Source organism: Ailuropoda melanoleuca, chromosome 7, assembly GCF_002007445.2.
Source record: "Ailuropoda melanoleuca isolate Jingjing chromosome 7, ASM200744v2, whole genome shotgun sequence".
NCBI lineage: Eukaryota > Metazoa > Chordata > Mammalia > Carnivora > Ursidae > Ailuropoda > Ailuropoda melanoleuca.
Window position 1 is genome coordinate 137,040,255 of NC_048224.1, and position 12,563 is coordinate 137,052,817.

The window sequence follows — 12,563 nt, forward strand, 5'->3', positions numbered from 1 at the left end:
TCCTGAAGGGTGTTGTGAGATGGATGGACGAGCCAGCCAGCCCCCATGAAGTGACGGGCAGCCCCCCGGCCCCTGGAGAGCTCGGTGCTCCCTCTCAGCCCTAGTGCAGAGAGGAGTCTTCCCAGCCTGGCTGGTGACGGGCAGCAGTGTTCTGTGAGAGGAACTTCAGCAATCCTGTTGTAACTTGAATTATGAATCAGGCTTGTCTGTGCTGGGAGTGAGCTGGTAATGGAAAAATCTAGACTCATTACTTGAAAACGGGACGTTTAAACTTTCTGTGAATATTCTCCGAAAATATCTGGGGAAACCTATGTACACATTTCTGTTGGACTGATACCCAGAAGTCGAATTGTTGTGACATAGGATGTGCCTCAGTTCAGCTTTAGTAAATACTTCCAGAAAGATCTCTGAATGATAAACAGTTAACAGAAAGTCACCAGGCTATTGGAGGCAACAGTCCACTGGGCTAGTTTCTGTCCATGCAGGAAAGCGCTCGGCTGCAGACCCCACGGGACTCTGTCCACCTGTCATCTGTCTGGCCCTGCACAGGGACGCTGGCGATGATTATAAATACACTTTCTGCTGATTATCTGTGGGCACATTTGCTTTCATAAATTAGTTCTGTAACTTTGTATACATGGATTAACTTTTACAAACTAATCATGGTTAAAAGGGAGTCGCCCAAGGTCCCTGGTCTTGTTGATATCAAGGCAGCTTCTCCTTTGGGGTTCGTCATCTTCCATGGGGGATGCACGGGAGTGAGGGGCCGGTATGGGGTCAGCGATGCACAAGCCGGGCCGCCCCTGCTCAGCTGTGGCCAGACCAACTTTCAGGCTTGGTTTGAGGTCTTTACCTTCATCACCGACCTCATTCAAGTCAACTAAGTCTGGTGTTATTTTAAAAATAATGCGATGAAATTATGTTTAAGGTCACATAAAAATAAAGACAATCGAAATTATATGCATATATTAATAATGAAACACGAGTATGGATTTCTTGCTTACATAGATTTACTTTACAATCTTATGCTGGTATGGACCTTAAATACTTAGAACGATATATTTAGAAGATAGCATACCTTCTCTGCTCACAAATTTCATGTGTGTGGAAAGAAGTGGGGCAATGGTTCTTTTTTGTTTGTTTGTTTAATCTTTTTTTTATATCCTGCTGCAGTCACACACTGTATTTAAAACTAATCACAAATGTGGGAACTCATGGGCTTTCAGGAAGGAGGGGGGAGCTGCGTCTGAGGCAGAAATGGTTGATACGATGTTTTGATGTTGAACTGTCCATTGAGACCACCCAATGGCTACTTGTCATTTAAGAGGAGTAAACGAACTACAATACAAAAACAGTGATATACCTGGTATGCAACAGAACAATTGCTGTGTCTCACTTTTTCCCTCTATATAAAATTAGCAATGATTTTTTTTTTACAAATGCGCGCGCGCACACACACACACACACACTCTCTAGAAAGCAACCCTTGAAGATGGAGCTGGCGTCCTGGGCATTCGGGAGGCTCCTAATCTTGGTTTAATCCTCTCCTGCCCTGTCTTGAGCTTTGCAATAATTTTTGAGCAAGGGGTCCTGCATTTTCGTTTTGCACTGGGCCCTGCAAATTAGAGAGTGGTCCTGCTTGAAGCTCTTGGAAAAGGAGTACAGGATGCTAAGTAAGGGCGTGTCTCTAGGGCTGTGTCCCTGGAGTTCAAGGTCCTGTTGGGCTGTTCACTGGTTTATCATTTGGGATTTGGGGATAGCAATACTGCTGAACTCCCGGAGCTGCTGGGAGAAATAAATGAACATGTGAAAACACATAGACTAGTGCCTGGCACATTATACGTGCTGTTGTTGCCTGAAAGAAAAACATGCACACACACAGAGGAGGGCTTGCAGTTGGAATTCAAAAGAAGTAAAGAGACCTGCGCTGTTTGGTTTTATTTTAGCAAAAGATCCAAAAGCTGAATTGGCAGGAAATTGAAGAAATCTGGTTTTGTTGTTTGGTTTTAAGATATCTTGAATAGACCAAAAGTAAAAAGAGAAGAAAAAAAGAAACGGGAAAGAGAAAGCAGCCCCCCCCCCAGGGTTGGGAGCACCACTCCAGCCCTTCTTCAGGTCTCAAGAGGACCCCTGCCTCTACCCCACAGTGCTGATGGGACAGAAAACAGGTCTGACTACATCCTGCCCTGGAGGCTAAGCATTTCCAGGACTTAGGGGACAGGTGGGGCAAGAGTGTCAGTGTGGGAGCTGAGACTGCTCTAAATTTAACCGACAGGAGTGAAAGAACCAGGATCCAAGGGATCAGGTGGAAGTGGCAAGAAAACAGAAATTGGGGACGGGTGGGGGTGGTTGATGAGAAGGAAAACGTCCACAGGAAAGAGACTTCTGGGCTCTGGGGATGGGCACACAAGCCCAGCTTGCAGGTGTGAGCAGGGCCAAGGGCACTCTGCCCGCACTGCACACGGCTCCCTCCACACGCCGCGGAACCCTGGATCCTCCAAGGGGACTCGTCAGGGAGGGAGGGTCCCGTTGGGGTCCGCGGTCACCCACGGGAGCCGGAGGCACAGTCAGTATGAACAGGAGTCACGTGGGAATGAAAACAGCCACATTTTGATGTGTATTTCAGATACGTCTACTGCACCACCCACGGCGATCTGACTCCCTTGGAAGTTAAGACAAACTGATTATTTTTTAAGTGTAGACCTCCGAGTTGATAGGGCTGCCAAATCAGAGTCCAAAAATCACAGCAAGGGGCACCTGGGTGGCTCAGTCATTAAGCATCTGCCTTCGGCCCAGGGCTGATCCCAGAATCCTGGGATCGAGCCCCGCATGGGGCTCCCTGCTCCACTGGGAGCCTGCTTCTTCCTCTCCCACTCCGCCTGCTTGTGTTCCCTCTCTCCCTCTTTAATAAATAAAACCTTAAAAAAAAAAAAATCACAGCATAAGTGAACAAGATGTTAGCTAAACAGCATCGCCCGCTGAGGACTCTTCTCCGCCACCTTGAAAGGCTGTCCTCCAGCCTCGGAGCGAAGTTCCCGGGGAAGGCAGACTGTTTCCGTGTGGCCGTCCTTGTGTCCCCGGGTCCCGCGCTCTGGGGCACCTGCCTCACCACGTGTCCCGAAGAGGAGGCAGGCGCGCTTGCGCACACTGACGCCTCGCTGGGGAGCTCACCTGCAGCCCCTGGTGCGCGTGTGCGGAGCTGCAGGCGTTTTCGTTCCCCAAACGTCACACTAACTAGAGTCCTGACTGCTGCCTCATGTCGTCCTGGGGACTGGGTCCTACAGCTGCACACGAAAGTAGGGCCCCGCCTCCGCATATGCCGTGAGAGAGACCCCGCACCTCCCAACACGGCACCTGAGTGTGAAAAATACGGACACGCTCAAGAAGCCTAAAGAAAGTAGAAATTTCTATACAAGAGGGAAAACCAGAAAGAAAGACAAACCCCCGAAATCCAAAAAAAAAGGAGAATAGGAGGAAGAGGGAGGAAGGAAAAAAAGAAGGAAGAAACATTTTCAATAGTAAAGAGCTCTAGCTCTTTCTGGGAAATTACTATTTCCCAGGTTCCCAGCAAACCTGGGAACTTTGGCTACGGTATAGTCTCGGAAAGTCAGAATCAATGGATAGAATTTACAGAATTTTTTTTCTTTTTAAAAAAATTATGAAGATACGAATTACATACTATAAAATTTACTCATATAAAGTGCAAAATTCAATGTGTTTTTTTTAAGTGAATTTCAAGAGCTCTGCAGAAGTTACAGAATTTAATTAAAACATTAGGAATTTAGGGGCGCCTGGGTAGCGCAGTCGTTGGGCGTCTGCCTTCGGCTCAGGGCGTGATCCCGGTGTTTCAGGATCGAGTCCCACATCGGGTTCTTCCACTGGGAGCCTGCTTCTTCCTCTCCCACTCCCCCTGCTGTGTTCCCTCTCTCGCTGGCTGTCTGTCACATAAATAAATAAAATCTTTAAAAAAAAAAACATTAGGAATTTGAGATTATATTGCCAGGAAGGAAGGGGAGGGGCTCTGAGGAGGATTAAAACCACAACAACAACAGCCTTTTAAAGAAAATATGTGGAGCACCATTTTTTTTTTAGGGTAGATTTGTTTACAAAAGTGTATAAAGGGAACACAGAAAGTTCTAGATATGCCTTACCCGGGTTCCCCTACTGCTCATGTCCTGCGTTTCTTACAGCCTCACAACCAAGAAAGGACACCCATACATTACTATTCACTGAACTCCACACTTGACTAGGATTTCACTATGTTTCCACCGCTGTCCTCTTTCTTTCCAGAATCCAAACCAGGGCACGTCCTTTGCCTTCAGTGCTCACGTCTCCTTCGCCTCCTCTGGTCTGAGTTTCTCAGACTTTCCCTGGATTCATGGCCCCCAAGTTTTGAGGAGTATTGGCCAGCTGTTTTGCTGGATGTCCCTCAGTCTGGGTTTGCCTGATCTTTTTCTCATGTTGGAACAGAGTCGATATGCCTTTGGAGGAAGAATCCCAAAGAAGCTGAGTACCCTTCACATCCTATCAAATCAGAGACATATGATCGCCTGGCCAAGTAGTGCTTGCCAAGTTCTCAAGGGGACCCTTTTAAATTCACATATTTCTTCTAGTCATGAAACTATTAACTATAAATGCTACATTTATTTGGAAACAAGCCCACAAAACGTTCCTTTTGGGCAATGAACCGTCCTGCCTTTGCCTTGCTGAGATGTTATACCCATATGTAACCACTAGAGGGAAGCACTAGAACAACAAACGGAAGGGTCTGCGTTATACTCCAGTGTGATTTAAGAGAGAAATATTAAGAATGATAAAACCAGGAGCTGGTAGAACGTTAAAAGACAAGGCAGACCGTGTTAGTGTTTCCTCAAATCATATTCAACTTATAAGGAAAAGGTGCAGTATCACAATTTCTGCTGTGTTCCTGCGTGATGGACATGATTCCTGTTGAGTTATACGAAATGGTTTGCAAACCTGGGAACTTTGGCTCTGGCGTAGTCCCGGAAATTCAGGGCAGAAGGAAAGAATAACGGCAAAGAGAGACGGGTGGTGGGGAGGAGGGAGGCTGTGGGACAGGCTCTCTCTCCTAAGTTGGCCCAGGCTTTGTAGAAATCTCTTCCTATCTCTGACTTCTTACTAGGAGATGGTTAGTGATACAATCTGATGCCAGCACATAGCTGACTACTCCCGTTAAATTTTTTGACTACTTATGTATTCACTGCACTAGACCAGTTTGCACACGTTATCTAATTTTAATTTAAAAAATCAATAGTCTATTTTTAGAGCAGTTTCAGGTTTACAGAAAATTCAGCAGAAAGCACAGAGTTCCTGTACACCCAATCACCACCACCCTAATTCCCCCTATTTGTAACTGACTGTATTAGTGGTGAATTTGCTACAATTAATGAACAGACACTGACTGACACACGATTATTAACTGAAGTGCACAGCTTGCATTAGGGTTCGCCCTTGGTGTTGCGCAATCCATGGGTTCTGGCAAATGCATGATGTCGTGTGTCCACCACTACAGTATGATACTTTCTCTGCCCTGAAAGTCCCCTGTGTGCCACCTCTTCACCCCTCCACACCCCAAACCCCGGACAGACCACCGATCTGTTTCTTATCTGCCCCGTTTTGCCTTCTCCAGAACGTCAGAGAGTGCCGATCACACCATACGTCAGCTCTTGAGACAGGCTTCTTTTACTCAGTGATGCACATTTCAACTTCTCCAGGCCTCTTTGTAGTTGGATGGCTTGTTTCTTTTCACTGCTGAATCATAGTCCACTGTCTGAATGATCCGGTTTATCCGCTTACCTGTTGAGGGACATCTGAGTTGCTTCCACATTTTGGCAATTGTGAATACAGTGGCTATAAACATTTGTGTGCAGATTACGTTTTCAGCTCATTTGGGCAAATAGCAAGGAGCACAATTTCTAGAACACACAGGTCACAGCATGCTTCGCTCTGTAAGAAACCAGCAAACTGCCCTCCTGAGTGCGGCACCATTTTGCATCACCAGCGGCCGTGAAGGAGCGTGCCTGTTGCCGCACGTCCTCACCAGTATTTGGTGTCAGGTTTTAGCCATTTAGTAGGTGAGTAGAGTTAGCTCATTTGCAATTAATTTGCAGTTCCCTCATGACACGGGACGTGGAACATCTTTCACATGGTGATTTGCCATCTGGTTATCTTCTTTGGTGAGGTGTCTGTTGAGATCTTTTGCCCACTGTCCAGTGGGTACGTTCCTTTTCTAATACTTGAGTTTTAAAAGCTCTGTGTATATTTTTGATACAAGTCCTTTATCAGATGTGTGTTTTGCTAAGATTTCCTTCTAGGCTGTGATTTCTCTTCTTATTCTCTTATCTATTTTAGTTTTCTCAACAACTCTACGATGAAGGGGTTATGGTCATTAACTGGGGAAATCGGGTCCTGGAGAAGTTACGTATCTCAACCAAGCTCTCAAAGACTACCGTGCAGTGGGTCTGGAATGTGAACCCCGATGGGGCCAAGGCTGTTAAGGTGACCACTTCTTTGCTCCCGTATCCAGTGCTCATTATCTTTGCACACAGGCCATACGTGCTTGACTGAAGTCAGTTATGATGTGGAGACGCCGGTACTCGTCCATTTGCCATCCACATTCGCTAGGCCCTGATGCTTACTTAGAAATGCAGTGAGTTAGCAATAGTGGGTGCTTAAAAATAGACTTTTAAACACCGTAAAATCAAATCCGCCCTCAAGAGAGTTGTTTTCAGACCAACAGTGAGAATTTTTCAATGTCAGAGAACAGAATGGTTTCTGGAAAGATCGGATGAAATTCCACTAAAACTTAAACAAGGGGATTTCAGTGGTTTTCTTGGAGGAAATGAAAGTGAATCTGCAGGCGTGGAGGCGTGGGGTTAACCGGCCTTATTTTAGATCACTTTGGCCTGGAAATTTCCAGGCAGAGAGCTATAAAATTCACTTAATCAAACACAGAAAAAAATGTGGATAAGCAACATTGTGAACGCATTATCAACTAGACCAATGTTTCTAAAAAGAAAACAGGAAGAGAGAGAGAGAAGAGGACCTGGAAAGTGAGGTGGGGGTACAGGGGGATGGAGCTACCCTCAAATATTTGAAATGCTTTCTTGAAGAGACAGTCTCAGTTCCTCTGTCCCGCATTGCTCCAAAGTGCACAATGAGACTCCATGTGAGGCAGATTTTTCTCTCAACACAAGGCAATTTTTTTTTTCCTGGAAATACAGCTGCCCCTGCGTGGAATCAGCTACCTTCCCATCAGTCAGGGGGTCTGGGTCGATGAGCATTCCCCTCACTCCCCGTGGCGCAGGGCTCAGCATCTCATCTGTGGGCCTCCAGGCAGGGCCAGAGGCAGAGGGCAGAGGCCCAGGGGAGGCGGCCCGGCTGCAGGCGCCCATGGCTGAGCTGGTGCCTATGAGCGTGGAGTCCGGAGTCTCCTGGCAGCGGATAGAGTCACGGTGGGAGCTGGAAAAAACAGAGAGAAGGCATGTTATTGCAAGCAGTTCTGATGACAAAGAGAATCTTTTTCTAGCAATGTGCTGAGGAGAGGGAACGAGGGAGGGAGCATCCCGCAAGCGCCAGGCCCAAGTCCTGGATCCGGAGAGGAGCCCGGTGTGGAGATGGAGAGGAGGGAGGGAGGTAAGGACCAGGCTGGAGAGGGTGGGATCCAGGAACACAGCAGAGAGAGGGCTTTAGATTCGCTTTACCTCCGGGAATAATCTTAGGACAGAGCCCGCAGGAGGCAGGAGGGAGAAGGAAAAGCAGCACTGTGCCCCTGAGAGAGGGGGGGGGGCTTCCTCTGCTTGTCACGTAAGAGATGAGTGTGCTGGGGCAGAGGCTCTGGTCCTCCTGGGTCCCTCTTCCTGGAATCTATTCAGGTGGCTGGGTCACCCCCTGGGTACGAGCTGCCCACACTCCACCTGCTGGTGGCTACCTGGGGGGGGAGGTGAGGCAGGGCGGGGGGCATGGTCTCCTGTCTCTCTGCTCTCTACCCTCCTTCCTCCCCACCCTTCCTCCAGCAGCAGGGCCCAGGGAGGATTTGGATTCCTTTGCCTCCCCTGTCAATCAAATCAGTGTGAAGATGCCCAGGGCCCGTGGTCCTCCTTGCTTTATAAAGGACCCAGTGGTCCTATTTTCAAACAGTTGAATGAAAGCAACAGCAAGATCACTTTCAGCAAATGTTTTCATGAGCGGTTTCATGAACTGTCCACAGTGAGTTATAGAAACTGTGGGAGGCAGGTGGGTCTTTTCTCCTCCAGGCTCAGCCCCCGCCCCAGCCAACACCCCCACTGTTGGTCTGCAAGCTGCTCAACTGCCCCCGGCCTGACTGCCTCGGCTTTGAGTGGTGACAAAGCAGCCCCTGCAAATGGGATTCCTGCAAGTCCTGTTGACGTTCTTGACGTGCAAGTCTGTTCAAGGTCCAGCGAACATATGCGCACATCCTTTCCTGAACGGCATTGTCTCACTTCATGGTACAGAATGTATCTCCATGCCTGCTTCCTTTCACTTCTAATTAGCTTTTCAGTTTCATAATGAATGAAGTTTAATAGGCTCTGAGCCTAGAGGCAGGCTTGTTGCATTTCACTCGCTGTAGTTTTTAACTGGCCTAGCCATGCATCACTAGGAGTAAATGGATTTATCCGTATTGTGACTTGCATGAATAATACACTATCAAATATGAGAATTTTAATGGTTGCATTAATATCTAGAAATATAGTTTTAATGATTGTGTTATTCATATTAATCTCGGAGTTCCAGATCATCAGTTTTCTTTTAAATTAACGCACCAGACCAAAACAATGAGACAATACGGGGTGTATTTGATATTTCAAGGACCATACCCATTTTACGCTTTAACTAAAGGAAGCCTTCTGTAAATCTTCACCCACATGCTTTTCTTTGAATTTACCAGCTATGAATTAATAATCATACAGTGGTATCTGTATGTATCTGAAATGGCGTTGGGATAGAATCACTTCTTACTGAATTGTTCTATAACTTCTAATAGTTTGGGAGTGGATTCCTTTGTGTTTTCCATATAAGAGTATCATGTCATCTGCGAAGAGAGNAGACTGAAACAGGAAGAAATAGATTTCTTAAATAGGCCAATTAACTATGAAGAAATTGAGTCAGTGATAAACAACCTTCCAAATAATAAAACTCCAGGCCCAGACGGTTTTCCTGGGGAATTCTACCAAACATTCAAAGAAGAAATAATACCTATTCTCCTAAAGCTATTTCAAAAAATAGAAACAGAAGGAAAGCTACCAAACTCATTCTATGAGGCTAATATTACCTTGATCCCCAAACCAGGCAAAGACCCCCTCAAAAAGGAGAATTACAGACCGATTTCTCTAATGAATATGGATGCCAAAATCCTCAACAAGATCCTTGCTAATAGAATCCAACAGTACATTAAAAGGATTATCCATCATGACCAAGTGGGATTCATACCTGGGATGCAAGCATGGTTCAACACTCGCAAATCAATCAATGTGATACATCATATCAACAAGAAAAGACTCAAGAACCATATGATCCTCTCAATTGATGCAGAAAAAGCATTTGACAAAATACAGCATCCTTTCCTGATTAAAACCCTTCAGAGTGTAGGAATAGAGGGTACATTTCTCAATCTCATAAAAGCCATCTATGAAAAGCCTACTGCAAGCATTATTCTCAATGGGGAAAAGCTGGAAGCCTTTCCCTTAAGATCAGGAACACGACAAGGATGCCCACTCTCGCCACTATTATTCAACATAGTACTAGAAGTCCTTGCAACAGCAATCAGAAGACAAAAAGGGATCAAAGGTATCCAAATCGGCAAAGAAGAAGTCAAACTGTCTCTCTTTGCAGATGACATGATACTCTATATGGAAAACCCAAAGGAATCCACTCCCAAACTATTAGAAGTTATAGAACAATTCAGTAAGGTGGCAGGATACAAAATCAATGCCCAGAAATCAGTTGCATTTCTATACACGAATAACGAGACTGAAGAAAGAGAAATTAGGGAATCCATCCCATTTACAATAACACCAAAAACCATGCGTTACCTTGGAATTAACTTAACCAGAGACGTAAAGGACCTATATGCTAGAAACTATAGATCACTTTTGAAAGATATTGAGGAAGACATAAAAAGATGGAAAAATATTCCATGCTCATGGATTGGAAGAATTAACATAGTTAAAATGTCCATACTACCCAGAGCAATCTACACTTTCAATGCTATCCCGATCAAAATACCGAGGACATTTTTCAAAGAACTGGAACAAATAGTCCTTAAATTTGTATGGAACCAGAAAAGGCCCCGAATCTCCAAGGAACTGTTGAAAAGGAAAAACAAAGCTGGGGGCATCACAATGCCGGATTTCGAGCTGTACTACAAAGCTGTGATCACAAAGACAGCATGGTACTGGCACAAAAACAGACACATCGACCAATGGAACAGAATAGAGAACCCAGAAATGGACCCTCGGCTCTTTGGGCAACTAATCTTTGATAAAGCAGGAAAAAACATCCGGTGGAAAAAAGACAGTCTCTTCAATAAATGGTGCTGGGAAAATTGGACAGCTACATGCAAAAGAATGAAACTTGACCACTCTCTCACACCATACACAAAAATAAACTCCAAATGGATGAAAGACCTCAATGTGAGACAGGAATCCATCAAAATTCTAGAGGAGAACATAGGCAACAACTTCTATGACATCGGCCAGAGCAACCTTTTTCACGACACATCTCCAAAGGCAAGAGAAATAAAAGATAAAATGAACTTATGGGACTTTATCAGGATAAAGAGCTTCTGCACAGCCAAGGAAACAGTCAAAAAAACTAAGAGACAGCCCACGGAATGGGAGAATATATTTGCAAAGGACACCACAGATAAAGGACTGGTATCCAAGATCTACAAAGAACTTCTCAAACTCAATACACGAGAAACAAATAAACAAATCATAAAATGGGCAGAAGATATGAACAGACACTTTTCCAATGAAGACATACAAATGGCTAACAGACACATGAAAAAATGTTCAAAATCATTAGCCATCAGGGAAATTCAAATCAAAACCACACTGAGATACCACCTTACGCCAGTTAGAATGGCAAAGATAGACAAGGCAAGAAACAACAATTGTTGGAGAGGATGTGGAGAAAGGGGATCCCTCCTACATTGTTGGTGGGAATGCAAGTTGGTACAGCCACTCTGGAAAACAGTGTGGAGGTCCCTTAAAAAGTTAAAAATTGAACTACCCTATGACCCAGCCATTGCACTACTGGGTGTTTACCCCAAAGATACAGACGTAGTAAAGAGAAGGGCCATATGCACCCCAATGTTCATAGCTGCATTGTCCACAATAGCCAAATCATGGAAGGAGCCGAGATGCCCTTCAACAGATGACTGGATTAAGAAGCTGTGGTCCATATATACAATGGAATATTACTCAGCTATCAGAAAGAACGAATTCTCAACATTTGCTGCAACATGGACGGCACTGGAGGAGATAATGCTAAGTGAAATAAGTCAAGCAGAGAAAGACAATTATCATATGATTTCTCTCATCTATGGAACATAAGAACTAGGATGATCGGTAGGGGAAGAAAGGGATAAAGAAAAGGGGGGTAATCAGAAGGGGGAATGAAACATGAGAGACTATGGACTATGAGAAACAAACTGAAGACTTCAGAGGGGAGGGGGGTGGGGGAATGGGATAGACTGGTGATGGGTAGTAAGGAGGGCACGTATTGCATGGTGCACCGGGTGTTATACGCAACTAATGAAGCATCGAACTTTACATCGGAATCTGGGGATGTACTGTATGGTGATTAACATAATATAATAAAAAAATCATTAAAAAAAAGAATCACTTCTATTTTGCTGTGTTTCATTCAACATCGAATAGGAAGTCACTTTCTTTGCCACGAAGATGTCGCATCTCTCTCCATTTGGGATTGCTTATGCCTTCTTCTGAAATGACACAGAACTTCATTTCCACATTTTTGACGTTTCTTATTACATTAACTTGAAAAGCGACGTGGAACCGTGGCAGGAGCATGGGGCCTCGAGCCGCTGGAACTGGTTTGATTTCCAACCGTGTTGCTGATGGAGGGCATTCCCAAGCAAGTCCTGAAGTTCTTCGAGCCTCCGTTTCTTGATCTGGTGTGGGAATCAGACTCGCTTACAAGACACGCAGCTCCGTCCTGCCTCCCGTGGCCGTGTCGTCATCTACACCCACGTGTCCTCTGTTGCTGGGCTGGTGCTGCTCAGGGAGGGCAAAGGCAATTGCGACCTTAGCTTTCTATTGCCATCGCTTAGCTCAGTGTTTTGCTTATAAAAGTTGCCAGTTTATGTTTCGTGATTGAGGAAATTAATCATTAAAGGCATGAAGTGTCTTATAAGCTCTAACTTAGGAAAACTGGGAAAGCCACGTTCATTCCCTGTGTCCATTTCTTTTTATGTGTTCATGTCAGTTGTAAAGAGAAGGCACTTTCATGGTGCATCATCTAAGGTCTTATTGGGAGGACTAACGTGTTTTTTTTTT